Below are 12,010 nucleotides of genomic sequence, written 5' to 3' on the forward strand. Positions count from 1 at the left end.
TTTTCTGAGACAAAGTCTCACTCTGTCACCCAGGCTGGAGTGTAGTGGCACGATCTCAGTTCACTGCAACTTCTGCCTCCCAGGTTGAAGCGATTCTCCTGCCTCTGCCTCCCAAGTGGCTGGGATTACAGGCACACACCACCATGCCCAGATAATTTTTGTATTTTTAGTAGAGATGGGGTTTACCCATGTTGGCCAGCCTGGTCTGGAACTCCTGACCTCAAGTGATCTGCCTGCCACAGCCTCCCAAAGCACTGGGAGTACAGGCATGAGCCACTGCACCCAGCCTGAATGCAATATACTTTTTATTATAACACTAACCGGGGCTTCAATGCTGCAATGAAACTTATGTATTATAAGGTAAAAGTATGATTTTAAAATTACGTAAAAATATATTTCATCTCAGTAATATTTATAAACTTATGAAAACAACATATCATTTTCCACCTCTCAATTTGGTTAATATTAAAAAGCCTTATTCCACCTGTTTTGGGAGGTGGTGAACGGATGGAAGCAAATGTGTTAATATATCTCAAAAGCCTTTAATAAGAACATCATCTCTGACCTTCATGCCCCACTCCCAGTTTCATTCTTTCAATCAAAATACATATGGAAGGCTACATCCTTATATCTGGCTTTGGTGCTAGATACTCACCGGTATATAAGACACGTCCTTTCCTTCACTTGCTGCATCTCTAAGTGACTAACCTGTTCCAATATGAGTGTGTCAAATATTTGAGGAAGTTAAACTCAAAAACAAAATGATTCCTCCTCATCCTTGGCTTTTCAAAATGTCACTCAAACCTGAAGTAAGTGAGATTATATTTCACATGATATGATGGGTTTTTAAAAACAACAACAACAACAACAAAAGGTATCTAAGATTTCTTCCAAAAATAAAATTTGAAGATGCTAACGCAACCACTAGTACAGCGCCCAGAAAATTCTTTATAGTTTTAATTCACTGCTTTCCATTCAGGCCTTTCAGGTTCTATTACAGAGGTTGCTTGTTATCTTTCCTTCTAATTATCTGTTCTCTGAAGGTACCTTGGAAAGCTCCAGGACACTGTAGGGGTGAAATAAAAACACAAAGATTCTGCCAGATATAAGGTCAAGATCCTTATCTGGGATATGTATCAAATATAATGAAGAAGACAAAATTGCATCTTGAGCAGACACAACTTGATTATGAATAGAAGTGTTCTCTGCAACCTTAAAAAATAGTCCTTTTGGAGCACATTTAATATTGCAGTTCCATTTGCAAAGTAAATATCTTCCTATTAAGTGTGCAGGGGTGATATCACAAGATAGGAAGGAATGTTTTTGCAGTCAAACCCCAATAGTTACAGTTAAGGGCTGAGATACAGAGAAAATCTGTAGAGTATTTGAAATACCACCTGTGTAATACGCTTACTCCAAAGAAAAGGCTGAGCAAAGATGGCAGGGTTTAATGTAGAAAGAGTAGCAACCTTATTTACTAGGAATTGATGAAGTTGACCATCTATATTAGTATTGTATTTACTGTGAGTGTTTAGCATAAGGCAGAATATTAGATGGTTTTCTTTGTCTGGTTTTGTGAGAACAGTGATTGATTGGAATTAGGTATTTTCTGTCTTTGTTTTCTCTTGTAAGATGGGACAATCTTCTTTCCTGTGTCCTATTAACAATATCCAAACGTGTCCTTGTCAATAAGTCACTTGTTATAAAATGGGTAACCTAGCTGTTGGATTAGTAGTGCTACAAGTTTATTTTGGAATCTGCTTCATTTTTGTTCCAAAGTCCTTTCAAAATGCTGTGCCAAGTATTGTACTGCAGATAAAGGGGCTATTTCCATTCTAATTAGTTTTCAAATTTGGTCTTCAATTTCAGGCTTAACTCCATTGGCGAAATGAGATGAAAGAGTAGCTATTACATTAACATCTTCCTTAGCTTACAAACGTTGGAGGGTATTTTCTAGTCTATTCTGAAAATCTCCTATCACCAGTCTCATCAGTTTGCATGACTGAATTATGGTCCAATTAATTTTTGCTGGAAATGTTTCAGGTCTGGCTTTTAGGAGACTTCAACCTACTCTTAGAGCCTTTAAAAAAAATATTTTTTTTTGACCCTCAGATTTATTGTGGAAAGAAGGATTCTGTAGCTCCCTTTCCAGGAAAGTATAACCAGCTTTTGTCATCCAGGATTTAGCATTTCAGATTTCAACCAACATCACACAAGTTGATACAGGTCACACATAGGTCAGTGTGTTAGACTGCTAGTGAGACAGTCACGTGGGAGGGGGTCCTGGAGAAACTCCAACCAGCCTGCCCACTGAGGTGGAGCCTCAGGAAATTCAGGACGTTTGCAGCAGGGAAGAGCCCTAGCCTGGCCCCTCCTCTTCCTGGGTGGAACCTGAGATTCAAAGTGCCTGGTGGGAAGCCCTCTAGCAGAGGGACTCTGGCCTTGCGAGAATCCCCGTTTCCCCTCTTTTTTTCCTTTTCACCCAATAAAACCCTGCTTCACTCACCCTTTAAACCGCCTGGAAGCCTAAATTTTCATGTCCATGGGATGGACAAGTACCCCGTCTTTGGCTGAACTAAGGAAAAGTCCTGCAACACTAGAGCTGTCAGAAAAAAATGCCATATACTGGGTGGCTTAAACAACAGAAATTTATTTTCTCACAGTTTTAGAGGATGGAAAGTGTTCTCTCCTTGGGTTGCAGATGGCTGCCTACTTACTGTGTCCTCACCTGGCCTTTCCTCTCTGCTTTATCACAGATAAGAAGAGAAAGATCTCTTCTTCTTCTAATAAGGTTATTAATTCCATCAGGGGGTCCTTACCTTCATAAGCTAATTTAACCCTAATTACATCCCAAAGAGCCCATCTCCAAATACTGTCACACTGGAAGTTAGGGCTTCAACAGTTGAGTTTGGGGGAGCACAAACATTCCACCTATAACAATCAGGTAACCCTGGGTCATGTTCACCCAAAAGAATTCTAAATTCTTCTATGAATATTTGCCAATCTTATTTGAGTTTAGGGAAATCTTTTATTAGAGTTCTTAATTCAGGTTAATTCAGTACAAGATTTAAACTTTATAGGTCCCTTCATACCTGGATCATGAGAAGAAAGTATCTTTAGAAGTATCCACCAAAATAAGGCTGTTGAGACAAATAATTTGATAAAAGTTTATTGGAAGACAAATATGAGGATAAATCCTGGAAGACACACCAACACAGTTGGGAGTGTTCCAGAGTCTGTTACAAGTTGGAATGCTTTTATAGGAACATATAGGAAAGTTTAGAAGAAGGGAAGAGGATTCTTCATGTTAATATTTTTTACTCAGGGACAGGATGTTGCCATGAATTACAAGACCTCCCCAACGCGAGTACCTTTGAAAGCCTATTTACTGTTAAAGTAAACTGTCAAACGTGACCTGTATCAGAGGTCCTTGGCATTTGGGGGTTTCAGGAGAGTTGTTGGGAAAAGCTAGAGGTCTGAGTAAGAGGAGGAAGGAGAATGAGAAGGCGTTGAAGCAGAGAAATCAGAAATATAAGGGGGAATAGAGAAAGCTGCATACAGGGAGGTAGATGCAGGCAAGGAAGAGAAGGATTTACTAATAAAATTAGTCATTTGTTACTTCTTAATATTTTTCAAACTGCTCATTGGCTTTGACCAATGAATTTGTTAGTGAAGCATATTTTTATTCAGAATTGCATTTGGAGACTGCTGCATTTCAACCAAAAGTGCTAACCATTGGGCTAGAGAAATTGTATCCTCTTTCTTTTTGAAGGTGCCTCTAAAATGAAGTTTTATTCGAGACAAATATTCCTCAGGGTGGCTTCTGAAGGACTAAGTCATCTTTGGTGCTAAAAATTCCCCACCTCTACAAGCCTACATATCACTTATTTTTCTCCTCAGCTTCCTTAAATGACAAGAGCTAAGCCCTTTGAAGAGCTGGCAACAGGGATCCCTTTCCTGTGTGTTGCTCACTTGCCTTCCTCAGGCTACAAGCCTATTAAATGTTGCCTGATAAAAATTTCTGTTCGGTACAGTGTTAATTTCTATTTACACAAGAGCCAAGAAATCAGGGTCCAAGCTGCTGTAATAAGATGACTTCGCGAGACTGGTGACAGTCTGTAAGACGGTAATGCCTGTGCACCTTGTCTGCTGACTCCAACCTGAAAGCTGACCCTCTCCAAATATAGACCCAGTAATCTGTGCTCTCAAGCAGGAAGAACACTAGGAAAAAAAAAAAAAGTTATCTGCATGAAATCTGAGCTCTTAGGACAAAAATGTAAATGGAAGGAGATACTGATCTGGTTTTATTGGTAACTGACCCACAGCAAGATTTGTCCTAATGGATGCCAGTTCTGTGAGGACTGAAAACTCACCACTCTGTGAGGCCAGAAAAGTTCAATACACTAGAATGGTGGACTATCTGTAAGATAACAGAGAATTGAACTGAACGGTAATGCCGTGCCAAAAATTATGCAAATTTAATTCATTTAAAAATACTACATATGCAGATGGAACTCTACATGACAGAATCTGCCTTAGGCTCCCGGTTGAAGGCATTCTGTTATAGAACAACAATATCTAGTTTAAAAAATTCACTGGAAAGGTTCAATCAAATATAAATTTAAAATTTTTAAATACATCTATAAACTGATCATAAAATGTGAATTTGAATAGAAACATAGAAAAACTGCCAATACTAAAAAAAGGGTTTAGAATAAATGGAGCAACACACCACGATCTAAAGTGAAAGAAAGAAGTAAAAATATTAAATATCTATTGATCAATTTATATTGGCCTACTGTATCTAATACAATGCCAATGAAAATTTTGTAGGAACTTCACAATATGATCCTAGTTTCCATTCAAAAATGGAAGGATGAGCCAAAACAATGTGCACTGGTCTGTTTTCACGCTGCTGATAAAGACATACCCAAGACTGGGCAAATTTACGAAAGAAAGAGGTTTAATTGGACTTACAATTCCACGTGGCTGGGGAAGCCTCACAGTCATGGCAGAAGGCAAGGAGGAGCAAATCACATCTTACATGGATGGTGTCAGGCAAAGAGAACGTGTGCAGGGCAACTACCATTTTTAAAACCATCGGATTTCATGAGACCCATTTACTGTCACAAGAACAACATGGGAAAGACCTGCCCCCATAATTCAATCATCTCCCACCAGGTCCCTCCCACAATACATGGAAATTATGGGAGCTACAAGATGAGATTTGGGTGGGGACACAGAGCCAAACCATATCACAATGTATTGGAAAAAATTATAGTACCAGATAACACAATAAAATGTAAATTACAATCATTTTAAAGTATAGCACTGAGTATAATAAAAATCAGCAGACAATGGGACTAAGTGGATGGTCCAGAAAACATTTCAAGACAAATAAGAACAACTATCTAGCCATTATTAAAAAAAAAAATCTATTATACATACCTGACATTAAAATAAGTTCTTTAAATTTTTTAATCAAAAAAATTTTATCTTATTGTAAATTGACAAAGTATAATTGTACATATTTATAAAGTGCTAAGTAATGTTATGTTCATGATATGATGTGGAATAATTAAATTAATTAACATTTTTGTGGTGAGAACATTTGAAATTTACTCATCTAGCAAGTTTGAAATATGCAATATACCATTATTGACCATATTCACCATGCAGTGCAACAAATTAAAAAACACACACACACATACACACACAAAACCTAATTGCTCCTGTCCAAATTAAACTCTTTATCCTTTAACCATCATCTCTCTGTTTCTCCCACCATCACATTCTGGTAACCACCATTCTACTCTCTGCTTCTATTAATTCAATTGTTTCAGAGTCCACATACAGGTGGGAATGTGTGATATTTGTCATTCTTTGCTTGGCTTATTTTGCCAAGTTCCATCCATGTTGTCTCAAATGGCAGAAATGACTTCTTTTTAAGGTTGCATAATATTCCGTTGTGTATATATACCACATTGTCTTTATCCGTCCATCTGTTGATAGGCACTTAGGTAGATTCCACAACTTGGCTACTGTGAATAAATACTGCAATGAACATGGAAGTGCAGACATCTCTTCAATGTACTGATTTCAATTTCTTTAGATATAGACTCAAAAGTGGGATTGCTGCACCATATAGTAATTGTATTTTTTTATTTTTTTTAAGAAACATCCACATCATTTTTGTAATGGCTGTACTAATTTGCATTCCCACCAATAGTGTATCAGGGTTCCCTTTACTCCATATCATCACCAACAATTGTTATCTTTCATCTTTTTGATAATAGCCATTCTGACAGGTGTGAAGTGATATCTTATTGTGGTTTTGATTTGCATTTTTCTGTTGATTAGTGATGGTGAGCATTATTTCATGTATCTATTGGCCATATGTATGTCTTCTTTTGAGAAATGTCTATTTAGGTCCCTTGCCCATTTTTAAAATTGAGTTATTTATTTTCTTGCTAGTGAGTTGTTTGATTGCCTTATATGTTTTGGGTACTAAGCTGTTATCAGATACATGCTTTCCAAATATTTCCTCCCAATCCATAGGTTGTTTGTTCACCCTGTTCGTTGTTTCACTTGATGTATAGAAGCTTTTAGTTTGATGTAGTCTTATTTGTCTATTTTTGTTTTTGTTGCCTGAATTTTCTGGGTAAAATAAAAAAATCATTGTTCTAATCAATGTCATATCATTTGTCCCACATGTTTTCTTCTAGTCATTTTTCGATTTCAGGTTTTATATTTAAGTCTTTACTCCTTTTAAGTTCATTGTTAGATAGTGTGAGATAAGGGTCCAATTTTGTTCTTCTGCATGTGGATATTCAGCTTTCCCAACACTCTTTATTGAAGAAACTTTTCTTTTTCAACTGTGTATTCCCATCACCTTTGTTGAAAATCAATTGACTGTACATGGGTGGGTTCATTCCTGGATCCTCTATTCTGTTCCATTGAGCAAAGTGTCTATTTTTAGGCCAGTATCATACTGTTTTAATAACAATAGCTTTGTAGTATAGTTTGAAATCAGGTAGTATGATGCCTCCAGATTTGTTTCTTATAATCATGATTTCCTTGGCTATTTGGGAGTTTTTTGTAACTCAGTGTAAATTTTAGGATTTTTTTCTATTTTTGTGAAATAGACATTGGAATTTTGATAAGAATTGCAATGAACCCATACATTGCTTTGGGTAGCAATCTGGACATTTTAAACATATTAATTCTTCCAATCCATGAATATGGAGTATCTTTCCATTTATTTATGTCTTCAATTTCTTTTATCAACGTTTTTTAAGGTCTTAGTGTACAAGTCTTTCACCTCCTTTGTTAAATTTATTTCTAAGTATTTTGTTTTATTTTATTTTATTTTTGTAGCTATCATAAGTGAGATGGTTTTCTTGGTTTCTTTTTTAGATAGTTTGATGATAATATATAGAAATGCTACCTAATTCTTGGATGTTGATTTTGTATTCTGAATACAAATGGTGAGAATAAACATCCTTGTTTTGTGCAAGATCTCAGATAAAAGGCTTTTAATTTTTCATCCTTCAGTATAATGTAAGCTACAGGATTATGGTATACTAATATGTTCTTTATTGTATCGAAATACAACTTTGTTGAGAATTTCATTATGAAAGGAAGCTGAATTTTATCAAATACTTTTTCTGCATTTAATAAAATGATCATATGGCTTTTGTCTTTCATTGTGTTGATAAGATGTATCACATTTATTGTTTTGCATACATGGAACCATCCTTACTTCTCAGGGATAAATCCCACTTGGTCGTGTTGAGTGATACTTTTAATGTGTTGTTGAATTTGGTTTGTTTATATTGTGTTGAGGACTTTTGCGTGTGTATTCATCAAAGATATTGGCCTATAATTTTCTTCTCTTGTAATATCCTTGTTCAACTGTGGTATCAGGGTAATGCTGGATTTGTAAAAAGAGTTTAAAAGTATTCCCTTCCCTTCAATATTTTGGAAGAGTTTGAGAAGAATTAGTATTAATTCTTCTTTAAATGTTTGGGAGATTGCAACAGTAAAGACATCACATCCTAGGCTTTTCTTTGATGGGAGACTTATTATTACTGATTCAATATCCTTACGTATTATTGGTCTATTAAGGTTTTCTATTTCTTCATAATTCAATCTTGGTAGGTTGCATGTGTCTAGAAATGTATCCATTTCTCCTAGGTTATCCACTTTTTTGGCATATAGTTGTTCATGGTAGTCTTTTCTGATCACTTGTATTTCTGTACTATGAGTTGTAATGTCTCCTCTTTCATTGCGATTTTGAGTTCTCTCTTCTTTTTAGTATAAATATTTGTTGATTTTCTTTATCTTCTTTAAAAGCCAATTCTTAGTTTTATTGATCTTTTATATTGTTTTTCTAGTTTCTATTTTATTTATTTCTGCCTGGTCTTTATTAATTCCCTCAGCTAACTTTGGGCTTAGTTTATTCTGCTTTTCTACTTTCTGGTGGAGTAACATTGAGTTGTTTATTATAGATCTTTTTTTTATATAGTTTCTGTTTCTATAAACTTTTCTGTTAGAACTATTTTTGCTGGATTCTATAAGCTTTAATATGTTGTGTTTCTATTTTTATTCATCTCAAGATATTTTTAAATTTCTCTTTTAATTTGATCATTGACCCATTGATTGTTCAAGAGCATGTTGTTTGATTTCCATGTATTTGGGAATTTTCTGAAATTATTCCTGTTATTGACTTCTAGTTTTATACCATTGTTGTCAGAAAAGATACTTGGTATGATTTAAAATTTCTTAAATTTGTTAAGACTTGTTTTGTAGCCTAATGTGTGATCTATTTTAGAGATGATCCATGTGTGATTGCGAAGAATATGTGTTATGTTGCTGTTGGGTGGAATGTTCTGTATATGTTTATTAAGTTAACTTGGTCTAAAGTATTATTCAAGTCCAATGTTTCCATATTAATTTTCTGTTAGGATGATTTGTCCATTGTTGAAAGTGGAGCACTAAAGTCCTCTACTGTTATTGTATTGCAATCTTTCTCTACCTTCAGATCATTTAATGTTTGCTTTATACATTTAGACGCTTTGATGTTGAGTGAATATATAGTTGACCCTTCAACAATACAAGGGCTAGGGACACCTTCTCACCACACAATCAAAAATCTATGTATAACTTTTGACTTCCCCAAAACTTAACTACTAATATCCTACTATTGACCGGAAGCCTTACCAATAATATAAACAAATGATTTACACATATTTTATATATGTATTATATGCTGCATTCTTATAATGAAATAAGCTAGAGAAAACAAAATGTTATTAAGAAAATCATAAGAAGCGTGGACATAGTGGCTTATGCCTATTATTCTAATACTTTGGGAAGCCAGGATGGGAGGATCTCTTGAAACCAGGAGTTCAACACTAGCCTGGCCAACAAAGCAAGACTCCTTCTCTACAAAGAAAAAAAATAACTGGATACAAAGGTGTGTGCCAGTAGTCCTAGCTACTTGGGAGGCTGAGGTAGGAGAATCACTTGAGTCCAGGAGTTCAAGGTTGCAGTGAGCTGATTATGTCACTGTACTCCAGCCTCGGGAATGGTAAGACCCTGTCTCTTAAATCTTTTTAAGAAAATAATAAAGAAGAAAAAATTTATTTACTGTCCATTAAGTAGAAGTGGATAATCATGAAGATCTCCATCATTACTGGAAACACTTTTTGTTTCTTTCTTCCTCTCTTGCTGTCTTTCTTTGAGTCTTCATGAATTTATGTAGTAGTATGTATCGAATCATTTCTGTTTTTGTTTTGTGCATCTACTATAGACTTTTGCTTTGTGACTACTATGAATATAAAACATTTAACTTATAACAGTCTATTTCAAGCTGATAACAACTTTGATTTCATGCAACAACTCTCATTTTACTCACCCCACCATACACACATTTTGTTTTGGATGTCAGAATTTCCATCATTTTGTAATATGTATCCCTTGATAATTTATTTTAGCTATAGATGTTATTAATAGTTTTGTTTAAAAATAGCTCACATGCTTCTCCTAAGTAAGAAGGTGGGCATCTTTTCTCTTGCGTGAGACCATGGGGAAGGCTTTTTGGCTGAGTGGAACCACTGTTTGGCCTCCTGAGTTAAGCAAAACTAGCTGTTATTCTTCACCAAAATGCACAGAAGAGGGTGTCTCCCTGCCTAGGCAGGTCTTCAGAATCCGCTCTGATAACAGGCTTGAAGAGGAGCCATCTAGGGACTCGAGCCAGTTTGAACTTCCCACTGGGCTTCTGAAAGCAACCAGATCAGGTTTGTGCATGGGCTACACTGGTTCCCGATAACTCCAATTGGGCATCACAGCTGGCAGAAACACAGAGGTACACCAAAGACTGCAAGCTGGTCACTGTGATCTTCCCACCGTGCTTCTGAAAGCAAGCAGCTCAGCTTTACGCATGGGCTATGCTGGTGGCTGATATCTCCAATTGGGCATCACAGCTGGCAGGAACACAGAGGTACCACCAAAGACTGCTACTCTCAGTGTTTTCCATGTGGTTAGACTGGAGCGAGCTTCTTGGAAAAACTCTCAGAATGCTAGGGAAGCTGAGGAACCACCTCCAATTTCCTTTTTCCTCTGTAAAAACCATGGACCCAGGCCGGACGCGGTAGCTCACTCCTGTAATCCCAGCACTTTGGGAGGCCGAGGTGGGCAGATGACGAGGTCAGGACGTCGAGACCATCCTGGCTAACACGGTGAAACCCCATCTCTACCAAAAATACAAAAAATTAGCCGGGCGTGGTGGCGGGCGCCTGTGGTCCCAGCTACTCGGGAGGCTGAGGCAGGAGAATGGCGTGAACCCGGGAGGCGGAGCTTGCAGTGAGCCGAGATCGCACCACTGCACTCCAGCCTGGGCGACAGAGGGAGACTCCGTCTCAAAAAAAAATAAAATAAAATGGACCCAAGGAATCCCCTCTTTGTGGTATTGTGCTGACGTGAGGTAATAGGAGGGGCAGCATGGTCAAAGTGAGACCATTTTTCTTACCCTTCTAATTCAGTTTTATGGACCCTCAGGTGTTTTAGGCTTGTTTCTAAGTACTGTACTGGGACTTTCACAAACATCTTGTAGTCTATGGTTAGTTGCTTCTTGAAATTTCCGAAGGGGAGAGTGAAGCCTGAAATATATTTCATCATCTCGCTGATCTCATTTCTCAAAATAAATTCTCGATGAATAAAAGTTTCCATGATTACTGGGTATATACCCAAAGGATTATAAATCAATCTACTATAAAGACACATGCACACATACATTTATTGCAGCACTATTTACAATAGCAAGGATTTGGAACCAACCCAAATGTCCATCAATGATAAACTGGATAAAGAAAATGTGGCACGTATACACAATGGAATACTTGATAGGTACAGCTAACCACCATGGCACATGTATACTTATGTAACAAACCTGCAGGTTCTGCACATGTATTCCAGAACTTAAAGTAAAAAGAAAGAAAACACCAAAAAAATTAGCTTTCTTTAGTTCAAGGGGATTAAGTAGAAATCTGTTTTCAGTTTCATTCGCTCTAGTGGTAGACATTAAGTCTCCTTCTTGGAATTAAATGTCTTATGAATGTGTAAAGACAGAAAAAAATATTTTTGGTGGACATTTTCTTGAATAACTTTGTGTTTCTAATGTGATAATCTGTATGTTATCTTTAAACCACTTGAAAGTATCTTTGGGCTGAAAAAGGAAGACAGACAAAGATCTGTTTCAGTTCTGGAATGCTATGATATCACACTTCAAGCTTTTTTCTTAAATAGCCTTAAGAGCCCTTAACACACATTTTTTTCCCCTAAAGTCAATGGAGATGTCATATCTTTTATCCATTAAGGATCTTTTAAATTATCCACTAGTTATCCAATACCAAACTTCATGATAATTGTCAGTAACCAATTCACTATCAATTTTAGACATATACAGTGTGACAAGACATGAAGTAAAACTCTTCTCCCAGGACTTATA

This window comes from Rhinopithecus bieti, unplaced genomic scaffold, assembly GCF_001698545.2.
Source record: "Rhinopithecus bieti isolate Rb0 unplaced genomic scaffold, ASM169854v2 scaffold_1467, whole genome shotgun sequence".
In the NCBI taxonomy this organism is placed as follows: domain Eukaryota; kingdom Metazoa; phylum Chordata; class Mammalia; order Primates; family Cercopithecidae; genus Rhinopithecus; species Rhinopithecus bieti.